The sequence below is a fragment of the Dunckerocampus dactyliophorus genome, chromosome 1 (assembly GCF_027744805.1).
Source record: "Dunckerocampus dactyliophorus isolate RoL2022-P2 chromosome 1, RoL_Ddac_1.1, whole genome shotgun sequence".
NCBI classification, from domain to species: Eukaryota; Metazoa; Chordata; class Actinopteri; order Syngnathiformes; family Syngnathidae; genus Dunckerocampus; species Dunckerocampus dactyliophorus.
The window spans coordinates 22,033,300-22,045,676 of record NC_072819.1 but is presented as its reverse complement, the minus strand read 5'-3'; positions in this window follow the sequence as shown (position 1 = coordinate 22,045,676).

The window sequence follows — 12,377 nt, the reverse complement described above, 5'->3', positions numbered from 1 at the left end:
GAGGGCCAGGTTGACAGTGTCATCTACAGACCTGTTGGCTCTTTAGGCAAACTGCAGTGGGTCCAGGTGGGATGCTACAAGGTGCTGTGGTGTGCTGAGGAGGGGGTGTTGAAGTCCTTGTTGTGTTGAGGGGGCGCTTTCTTGCCTGAGCCTTGCCTGAGGCTTCACTCTATCCACTGTAAGAGTCAAAGGAAGAAGCCTCAGACTAGGAAGTCCATCTATTTTCTATGCCGCTTTTCCTCACTTGGGGTATGCTGGAGCTGACTTTGGGTGAGAGGCGGGGTACACCCCGGACTGGTCGCCAGTCAATCGCAGGGCACATATAGACAACAAACATTCACATTCACATTCATACCTTGCCAATTAACCTAACATGCATTGGTCCTACATATTTTTTATTTCAGCCTTCCCTTGGAATGGGTTAAACTTGAGCTTCATTTTGTCCACTTGCAATCGTTCAGGTGCGCTCGTAACTGTGAGTGTTCGGCACTAATTGTTTTTCATTTTTATTCACGTACCCCGAATGACATTTGGCGTACTCATGGGGGTACGCATACCCCACTTTGTGAACCTAGGCCCAGTCGAGGACAGTGGTCACCAACCCTTTTGAGACCAAGATCCCTGATCTCGGCCGTAAACCTGCACAAGATCTACAACACCCCCCCTCCCCCCAAAAGGGGATATGTGTATATATACCCTAGACTGTTTTGCATCCAAATTTTCATGTCAACCATTCTGATGGAAAATCAACAACAAGCAATGTTACCTTGCTATCTGGGTAAGTAACCAATTGCTGCATCCAAGAGGGCATGGCTCCAGTTAAAATCATTGTTGGAGAGAATTGGCTTTCATGAGTGATAGTCCAAATAGTGAGAAAATGTTGCTGTGAAGTGAATTTCAGTGTGCAGCGATCATTGAATAAAGTCACAGTGACTCATCAATGTTTTCAGGCAGGAGGTTTATTGTACTTCTCTGGATTCTCTTATAAAAAGTACAGCAATGCAGCATATCGTGCTTGATTATTCCTCCCACTCTGTCTCAGCGGGTGTGTCTATAGATATGTCAGCCACCTGCCGACCTTACCCCAGGGATGGAAATAAAAGCAAAAAGGGGGAAAAAAAAACATTCCACGAGAGCATGCGTCTCAGGTGGCTATACAAAATAGCTCTCATCCACACACTGCCACTGAAATACGGTTTTGCTGTGAAAAGCAACGGCCTCATCATTGCACAACTATACAAGACTGCTGGACCTCCTTATGTGAATTCAGTTTAGCAGCAGCCACAGTGACTTGCTTCAAAAGAAGCAGAGTTGAACAATGAGACCATATAAAAATGTTTTTTTGTCTATACTGTATGGCAGGGGTCACCAACCCGTCGATCGCGAGCAACCAGTTGATCTTTGGGACGTTCCAGGTCGATTGTGAGAATGTTAGAAAAAATATGATTGGATCAGTGCCCTCTCCTTCCGGAGAGGAGGAGACACGCATTTTGTCCACTGAACACACCGGTACACCTTGACGCTCTTCAGGCACGCAACACGTAAGCCCCAGCCAGGAGCTCAGTCCCCAAAACCTGGCCGGAGGTACCAGCGCATGGACACCGGGTCGCCTCGTCGCGCAAGCATGCAGAGGTTAAGCGAGGGAGAGAGAGTGAGTGACAGAGAGCAGCGATGTGCCTGTGCACATAACAGTAGTTATTGCGCGTTCATATGGCTGAAAATCTGCTTTTGCTACCTCAAAATTCAGGTGCAAATATGACTCCATGGACATGCACTTCCAAAAAAATCTTTGCTCTGCGGCGACCCGCTGACTGTTGTAACACATTGACCAGCCCCCTCTCTCCTCAACCACCATCGCTCGCCCACAACAAGCCAGCCAGCCAAATAGAGTGTGGTTTGCTCATGGAGCAGACGCCACAAGCCCGACCCCGACAAAGATCCACAAATGCAAGGGTGCCCAAAGTGCGGCTCTGGGGCCACCTGCGACGTGTGGCTCATTTGTCATTGCATCACTGCAGAAACAAAATAAAATTTTAAAAAACAACAAAAATGGTAAAAATAGAGCAACAGGCACAATAGGACACCAACAACTAATAATAATACAAAGCTTAATATATCTACAGTACATCTATCACTTTTTACTTTACTTTAAAAACCTTTCTATAAAATAAATATAATAAATTGTCACGTTCGCCCCTGGCCTTCGTGGCCTGCTTGTGTTGTTTTCTACCCCTGTCTTCTCCTGGCCTGTTTTCTTTCTGTTTGCAGTCACCCGTGAGCAGGCTGGAGGGGGGAAGGCTGGGCACACCTGTGGCTGATTGCTCTCTCCACTTAAGCTGACTGCCTGCAGCTGGCGGCCGCTGGTTCTTTGTCCTCACTCCTAACGGCTACCCGCATGTGGAGTTTCACTCTACACTCGGGCTCCTTTTTTTTCTTGTTGTGTAATTGTCAAAGTTTAGCCCAGCTGTTTCCCAGCTCTCCAGCCCGCTCCAGTTTGATTTTTCATGGTGTTGTTCTCAGTTTTAGTTTTTCCACCAACACCATCGTCCTTTGTTCTTGGTCTGTTTGTGCACGGTTAGCCATTAAAGGCATTGAACTGTACTCCAAGCTCTCCGCCTCTGCATCCGGGGTCCAAACCATTTCTAGAACATCACAGAAAGAAACAGTCAAGCCATGGCCCCGCGGAGCCAGAGCCCATAAGGTTGGCACTACGCCACCAGGCGCAACGCCTGCGTAAACAGGAGGAGCAGTTGAATGCTTTGGGTGTGTGCGTCAAGAGCCTAGCTGCCCGATAAGACTCACGCATGCAGACCCTGGAAACACAGCTCGGCGCGTTGGTTTCGGCCCTGCAGCACAACACCACCAACACCACCATGCTACCTGCTAGCCTCGAGACTCCCACGGACCCTCCGCCCACATCTAACGCCAACTTACCTGCACTCGGCCCGCTGCTCTCCAAGCCCGAGAGGTTCTCCGGCGATTCAGGCGAGGTACGACCCTCCCACATCCAATGCGAGCTACACTTTGAGCTCCAGGTGGCGGCCTTCTGCTCCAAGTGGGCACGAGTCGCTTTCGTCATGTTCCACCTGACTGAAAGAGCGGAACGTGGGCCACGGCGGTATGGAGCCGCTGATCTCCCCTCTGCTCATCCTATTCCGCCTTCGCCAAGGCCATGGAGCAAGTGTTCCAGCGTTCTCCTACAGGCTGCGATGCGGCACGCTCCCTTCTGCGGCTGTGTCAGGGACGCTGCAGTGCTGCCGATTACGCCATCGAGTTCCACGCGCACCCGGCAGAGAGCGACTGGAACGCCTCGACCCTGCTGGATGCCTTCTTCATGGGACTTTCCGACTCCATCAAGGATCAAATGATTCCGCTGGAGTCTCCTGCACACCTCGATGACCTCATCAACGTGGCCATTCACATTGAGAAGCGCCTCAATGACCACAAGGTGGACAAGGGGCGTGCCACTCCACTACTGCGGCCAGTCAGGTCATTCTATCTCCCACTGTTCCGTCCGCCCCGACAGCCCACGCTCTCAAGCCTCGCGTCCCAGCCCTCCACTCTCTTCCACGGACACGCTCTCCGGGATGACGTCGCCGTCTGACCCGGCGGGTAGACTACAACTCCCACGTACACTCTGCTGGTCTACCGAACAAATAGACAGTAATACGTTCATCGACTCCAAGGCAGTTTTATTGATGAGGATTTTGTTAAACAATTTTGCATTCTTGTGGTAAAACTACCAGTGTCTAAAGTTATGCGTTCCCTCGATGGGTGTCACCTAGCTACCATCACACACCAAACCATCCTGTTTTTTTGTGTCCGGTAATCACTTTGAGTCCATTGTGTTTCTTAGTCATTCCTTCCCGTGCGGCAACCATTGTGCTAGGGCTTACCTAGTTGCTCAAACACAGTCCCCACATAGACTGGACCAGATCCACCATAACTAACTGAAGTGTTTTCTGTCACACCCACTGCCTCAGATCTGCGTGTCCAGGCACTTCGTCCGTCCAGGTATATCCCCCGGAAAGTACTGACCTCACCTCCGTACCTTCTGTCTATCACGACCTCCGGGAAGTGTTCAGTACAGAAAAGGCAGTCACTTCCACCCCACCGCCCATATGATTGCGCCATCGATCAACTTCTCGGTGCTCCCTTCCTGTCCTCACGGTTGTATAATGTCTCCAAACCCGAGAGGGAGGCGCTGGAACAATATATCTCCACATCCCTCGTGGCCGGCCTCATTCGCCCCTCTTCGTCTCCATTAGCAGCTGGATTTTTTTTTGTAGAGAAGAAAGATAAGTCCCTACGCCCCTGTGTCGATTACCGCGCTCTCAACGATGTCACCGTCAAAAATAATTAGCCCTTGCCGCTCATGGATTCCGGGTTCAACTCCCTTCATGCCGCCAAGATTTTTACCAAGCTCGACCTGCGCTCCGCCTATCATCTGGTTCGTGTCCAAGAGGGTGATGAATGGAAGACCGCGTTCAATACCCCTCTCAGACACTTTGTCGTTTACTTAGATTACATTCAAATTTTTTCCTCTTCACTCAATGAACACATCCAACACATCCGGTTAGTCCTGCAACGGCTACTAGAAAACAAGATGTTCGTTAAAGCTGTGAAGTGCTCTCACTCCTCCTCCGTTTCCTTTTTGGGGATCATCGTGGAGCTTAGTCCCGACCCAGCCAAGATCCGGGCTGTGGTTGACTGACGCGCTCCTACATCAAGGAAGCTTCTTCAAAGGTTCCTGGGCTTTGCCAACTTCTATTGTCGGTTTATTAGGAACTAGTCAGGTTGCACAACCTCCCTCCGCAGTTCAGCACCATCTGCCAGAATCCCTCAGGATTCACCCTGTTTTCCACATCTACATCCTGAATCCTGTCACCTCCTTCAATCTTAGCCCTCCGGAGGTGCCTCCTCCTCTCTCAGGCTGGTTGACGGCCATCCAGCATTTACAGTCAAGGCCATTTTGGACCGGAGAAGAAGGGGCAGGGGTTTCCAGTATTTGGTGGACTGGGACGTTTACGGCCCTGAGGACCGCTCATGGGGTTCCCGATCTTTCATTCCCGACCCCACTCTTCTTTTAGACTTTTACGAACGTTTTCCTGAGAAGCCAGGTAAGCCGCCGGGTGGCGTCCATTAAGGGTGGGGGGTATTGTCACGTTCGCCCCAGGCCTTCGTGGCTTGATTGTGTTATTTTCTACAACTGCTTTCTCCTGGGCTGTTTTCTTTCTGTTTGCAGTCGCCCGTGAGCAGACTGGAGGCGGGAAGGCTGGGCACACCTTTGGCTGATTGCTCTCTCCACTTAAGCTGACTGCCTGCAGCTGGCGGCCACTGGTTCTTTGTCTTCACTCCTACCGGCTACCCGCATGTGGAGTTTCACTCTACACTCGGACTGCTTTTTTTTTTGTGTGTGTAATTGTCTAAGTTTAACCCAGCTGCTTCCCAGCTCTCCAGCCCGCTCCTTAGCGTGGTTTGATTTTTCATGGTGTTGTTCTCAGTTTTAGTTTTTCACCAACACCATCGTCCTTTGTTCTTGGTCTGCTTGTGCACACTGAGCCATTAAAGGCATTGAACTGTACTCCAAGCTCTCCACCTGCTGTCCAAATCTTTTCTAGAACATCACAATAAATAAATATAATAATAATTATGTATTATATAATTAAAATAATATTACATATATTAATATATTATTTAATAGTAATTAAATATTGTATAATTATAATAAATAGAATATATTTAAATATAAATTGTGCATATATAATTTTCTCAGCACATATATATATATATATACAGTAGATCTTGCGCAGGTTCACAGCCAAACGGTTGGTGACCACTGCCGTATGGACTCTGTGATTGGGCGAGATGTCAGATGGGAATCAGATGGGATAGGCTGCGATGTACCCTATTGGTCAGTACTGGGACCAAAACTGTTCACCTTATACAGTATATAAATGGAATCTGAAAACCACAAAAGACCTGAAGTTAATATTTCTTGCAGATGACACAACTGCATTTTGCTGCATTTTAAAACACACAAACACACAAATATCCATCCATCCATTTTCTTTACCGCTTCTCCTCATTAAGGTCACAGGGGCATGCTGGAGCCTATCCCAGCTGACCTTAGGCAACAGGCTGGGTACACCCTGGACTGGTCGCCAGCCGATCGCAGGGCACATATAGACAAACAACCATTCACACTCACATTCATACCTATGGACAATTTAGACTCACCAATTAACCTAACATGCATGTTTTTGGAATGTGGGAGGAAACCGGAGTGCCCGGAGAAAACCTACGCACGCACGGGGAGAACATGCAAACTCCACACAGAAATGCCCACAGGAGATTCGAATCCAGGTCTTCCCGATCTCCAGACTTTGACTGTGTGGCCAACATGCTAACCACTAGACCACCGTGCGGCCCCACACAAATATCATGTGCATTAAATTGAAAATATTGGAATTCACAGACTTGGTACATTTTCAAAAGTCCAAAACCATGCACAAAGCAAACAATAGACGACCCAATGACAACAAGTGACAGAAAATTCAACCTTAGGGAAAAACTAAATCTAAATCATTTGTATGCACGTACAACACTAAAAAAAGTTTAATAGTACATCTGTATGTGGAATTAAAGTAGGGATCAGTTTGAATAAAAACTGAAACAATGTACTATTATGAGTCAGCTTCTTCCTTCTCCTTTTGGACATGCTGAATTATTTATGTGCAAGTTTTCATATGTTGATGTGTATTCAAGATTTTATTGTCCTTGTTAATATTTTAACATGACCTGAATAAATTGCTTATTTGTGTTAAACCCTACAGTACCTTAATCATAAAATCTAACCCTTAAATACTGTCCTTAAATCCTAATGCTAGTCACAAACCCCACGTGTAACCAAAACCCCAATCCTAACCCTACACCGCATCGCGAACACCTACCCCTAACTTTGTGTCATATTCATTCATTTTGAATTAAACACCCAAAATTTCAAAAAGAAAAACACATCACAGATATATTTTAAGGATAAGGTTTTTAGAGATGGCTAGAATTAAACAAAAGAAGTACTCTGTTGCTTAGCAACTTTATCAGCTTGCTTCAGCTTGCACATGTAGAAGGCACACACTCATATCCTAGACTGACATTAGCTGGAACCAGTTAGATGCAGACACATAGCCACATCACTGATGCACGTAGGGTACGTACCACCACTGCGAGGATGGGACCCAAGAACAGCATAATAAAGTAGGCACTTCCTAGTTCAAAGCTTCTTTCTTTTCCCATGGGATGGACTGAAGTCCAGCTCTGAGCTTTGTGACATCTTCCAGACAATTACTTTACTAAAGATTGAAAATACAGAGAAGAGTGTCCGACTGATCTCTTCTCGGGATAAACAAACTCGTACTTTTCAAGGTCCTCTAATGAATTCTTGCCCAAATCAGTTGGAAATTGATGCCTTTTACATATACGCTATACAAGGTTAATTTCTCAGGTAACTAGCACTGAACTGTTTAGCACTTTATACTCAACTAGTAGTGCAATCCATCCATCCATCCATCCATCCATCCATCCATTCATCCACTTTCTATGCCGCTTTTCCTCATTAGGGTCACAGGAGTATGCTGGAGCTTACCCCAGCTGACTTCGGGCGACAGGCGGAGTACACCATAGACTGGTCGCCAACCAATCACAGGGCGTAGTAGGCAATGTATAATATAAATTGTCCGCCAGTTTTAAAGAAAAGTGGAACCTACAGCCAAAAAAATAAATAAAAGAAATAGAAACCAATGATAGTGTTTGTCCCACCTCATCCTTTGTGTGCATACACTGTGGCATGGTACCTGTAATATGATGTAAACTTCCACCACTTCTACTCTTCAGTTCTTTTACGTTAATGGTAATTAATTATGTTGTTGCGTAAGACCCTTGTAGTGCAAGTTCAGAATTGCTACTTGTACATTCTGGGATCAGAGCCATTTACTTCATCACAACAAGAATGTCCTGAGAGGAATGCTCACGTTTGACTTTGCACTCACTTGCTACTTTGTTGTTTTTATATTGACCTTCAATAAACCAGCATTAAATCTTGTGGATATGCTGGTGCTCCGTATTTTATGGTTTGATGCAGCATTTATTGTTCTATTTACTGTGTTATGGGAAGGTATAAACATGTGAAGCTGCAATTATTAAAGTTGGTATTAATTATGTACACTATGACACAGTTTAACAGCCACTTCAGTTCATCACAGTGATAAATGATGCTGCACTGAACAAAGAACTTTAAAAGCACGTGTAAACTTAGCAACTAATTATATTGAATAAAGAACTTCATACTTTATACTGATGCACTGCTAAGGTAACTGTAAGTAATGTCAGAGATTTTCTCAATGTCTTATTCAAAAAGGGCATAAAGTCTTAAAGGAGGCCTTTTAACACCACTAGTCTCTAAAGCAGGTGTCCTAGCATATGCTGCATCAATTATACAAAAATCTTTAATGAGTTATAACACCACTCATTACCAGGCTGTATGGCAACATGCCCTCTATCCATTTACTTTGGCCTGAATGATATTTATAGCACAGATTACAGCCTAAATAGCCAGGAAGAGGCATGTGCATACAGAAGACAAGTGAAATTTCTTGTTTGAGGGATGCCCAGAGAGGCTACATGACATGCTACTTGTTTCCAAGTAAGAGTGACCGCTAAAAAAAAAGTGATGAATGACTACTATTTTTCTCCATTTCTGTGTACAAGCAAATGAATTATAGGCAGGAAGGCTGATGGTGACCATCACGTTATTGTTCATACTCCCTCGTGACAGAAAGAATGCACTTTTAAAAAAATTTATTTTTTAAATCCGCTCATTCTGCAGGCAGTGACAGAGCATGAAAGGGTGGCGACATGCTGTGTTCGCCACTGTCTGCAAGGAGGACTTGCAGGACCACTTGGCAGCAACAAGACCCAAGGCAGATCAGACCGGAGAGTGAACGCAAGTCCTGAACATCATGCGCCCACTCGCAGTTAAAGATGACAGCATACACGGCTTAAAAGCAATGGGTATAGCTTGTACAGCGAGACGAGTATGCAGGTGGTCTGCTGAGGATATGCTGTAGTGTGGGGGAGGAGGCTTAAGGGGGACATCTCCTGCTAGGCTGAGGCATTGTTATGGATGCTGTTTGTTTGCAGGTTTACGCAAACTCTGCAACAATTCCCATGACCTTTGTGAGGGGGTGGCATGTACAAAGCAAGAACCCATAAATTGAGATAAAAATGCAGATTCAAGAAGGAATTTCTTTTAATTTTATTAACCCTGTCCTGTAGTGCTTGGGCAACTAATACTGTTAATCTAAATGCCCTGGTATGTGTGCAGAATTGCTCTGCAAGGGAGAAGTGTGGGATACTTGAAATTTGTGTTTAACTTTATTTGATGTTTTATTATACTTTACTTTAACTGTTTGGGGAAGAGAAGATAAGGAGACGGGGGAAACTGTGGGGACAAGACAGAGTGACAATAACAAAAACCCATGAAGCCGGTGGCTCTCTTGTGGCGGGGGCTTGGCCTGACTGTGTGGGGTGGGGCTTGCTGGGTGCTGGGAGGCAGTCCCTCTTCTTTCATACATTCTCAGTGACACATACGTGCACATTTATGCACGTATATATAACATGAAGACATGCACACATACACACCTACAGAGATACCTATACACGCATACATATACAAATAGACACAGTACATAAGTACTTACAGACATAGCTCACTGATTTATCCTTCTTCTTTTGTCTTTTCTATCCCCTCCTGCTCCGGTCTTGCCGCTCCAAATTTTCATAACATTAAATATAAAGTAAGGTCAATTAAAATCTATATAACAGAGGAAGAGTATCTGACACTTTTCTCTGGCAGAGCAAATCTGTTTAGCATGTAAGGGCATTTAGATCAACAATACTATCTACCCCAATGGCTGGACAGGACAAAAAATAAATAAATAAATAAACACATAATTTATTCTGAACCATTTTTCAATGCAGCTCCATGAGTGACAGGCGACATCAAGCGGTAACAACATGTAACAATGACAAACACTGTCCAGCTAATGATGTGATCTATTTTTATTTACGCAGCCAATCAATGCATTAACAGCGTGTTACGTAGTATGTGCCGCTGTTTTCCAGGTTTGCGTATAGCTAATGCGGCAGCAGAGTTAAGAGAGCTGCAGGCTTTTTGCTAACCCGTGTTATGGCGAAACGAACAGGCAGTATCACATCTACACACCAAGCCAAAGAGGACTGGAAGAGGTGAATCTGGGTGAGATTTTTTCTTTTTCGAATGAGAAAGGGCTGTTCTGAAAAACATGCTGCAAAGCTAAAGTACCAAGTGTGGACTAAATGTCATGTGGAGCTTAACCGTGCAAGTAAGTTTTAAGCAAGTTTTACGCCGAGAGACTGGAAGATGGTTGTTTTTTTTCTGTTGACATTTTTAAATTATTATTTTTTTATTTAGACAAAAGCAAACATATACAACAAATATGGCATCAATTTCAAGTACATGTGCCACAACAGGTTGTTGCAAAACAGACAGGAAATTACAGTATACATAATTAACAAAATAAATGTTAAACAAGAAAAAATAGAAAATGAAATTAGAAATTAGCGGTTTCCTACAAGATTTAGATCATTAATTGGATGAGATAGTTCTATGGCATTTTTTGTCTGAGGTTGATAAAAAAAGAAAGCTACACTGTGAAATACGCCTTGCCGTTCTTTTGAACACAGTCATACAAAATACTGCAGAATGGAAGTTGGACTACCTCAATCTCTCAGGTTTTGAACGGGTGGGATACTACAAGTGTGCATGTCTGATGGCGCTCATAGAGATCCAGGGAATGCTCAGTTTGTTTGTATGTATGTTCAGACACTTGAAAAATTAGAGGGAAAATTGATCACGCCAGCTCCACCGATTGGTCTACTGTTGCAACCTGATCCACAGCTCTACCAGCACGTGTTTTTCTGAACCAAAATATAGCCACCAATGGTAATAGTAATGGTAATAGTAGTGGTTTAATTTGATTTGAACATGAAGTTACAATGCAATACATCACATAATTCAATTCACAGTTCCACACGTCCAAAAGGAGTAGGAAGAAGCAAAGCTTATTTAATCCTACCCCCACATTCATTCCACATGTTATGCAGTACATTTATTCACTTCCTGTATTCCATATGTGATTTTCTAATACATAGAAGAATGATTAGGTAATGTAACAATATGATGATTTAATTATTAAGATTTTGTTCACAATAAATTTAATAATCAGTATAATAATAAATAAATCATAATAAATAGAGACACACACAACAGAACAAGTTCAAGACTCTTCTTCCTTGTATTTTGCAAACATCAACTGCTTCTATTGTTTCTTGAATTTGCTCACCTTGGTGTTTTGGTTGATTTCCTTACTCAATCAGTTCCATAATTTAATTCCACACACTGAAATGCTGTGGGTTTTTAGTGTTGTTCTCGCATATAAGATCCCTAAGATCATATTACTCCTGTCTTGTAGAAAAGTATTGTGTGACATTTTCGGTTAATACGTTATTGTTAGCTTTGCACATTATTTTAGAGGTTTCAAAATTTTGTAAATCAGCTAATTTTAATATTTGTGATTTTAAAAATAAGGGATTTGTATGTTTTCTATAAGATAAGTATAATTAATTTTATTGTTCATATGCAAATAAGTCTAGCATTGAGCAGTCCAGCAATGAACATGCAGGCAATTCTGCTTGTGTGCACCATCTAAGTTCAGAATATTTCGTCTTCGAATTCCACAGCAAGTAAGTATTTTATGTGACTGCGAGGGACAAGAAATGTGAGCTTGTCCGCACACATCTGATCACTCTCTGTCTGAAGGCCATGTGAACCTTCAATGACCCGCCACTCCAGAGGCTGGCATGCGTCTGTGGATAGTGATGCTTGGCCTCCTGCCCAAGAACCCAGTCTTCACACACAGTCTCTGTAGGCTCACGGTGATGGAGGGTGGGCCAATACCACCCAGCATCACACACACACTTTCAGTTTAATTTATGGTTGTTTTAAGATCAATGCAGCCATTTTTAAGAGGTGAAATAGTGAGACCATGCAGTTACAGCAGCTGGAAGTGAATGGCAGTTTGAGTAGCCCTCCACATAAATGGAAAAGGACATCTCATGACAACAGCGTCAGCAAACATAAAATAATACACATTAGACTATTGCCTGTGAAATCCACAGGGCATGTTTTAGTTTGTCCCGTAGGACGCACATTTCATTGTCATGCAATGGTCCAAATATAAAAATGAAATTGAAAACATTTGATTTTGATCATTTCAAAA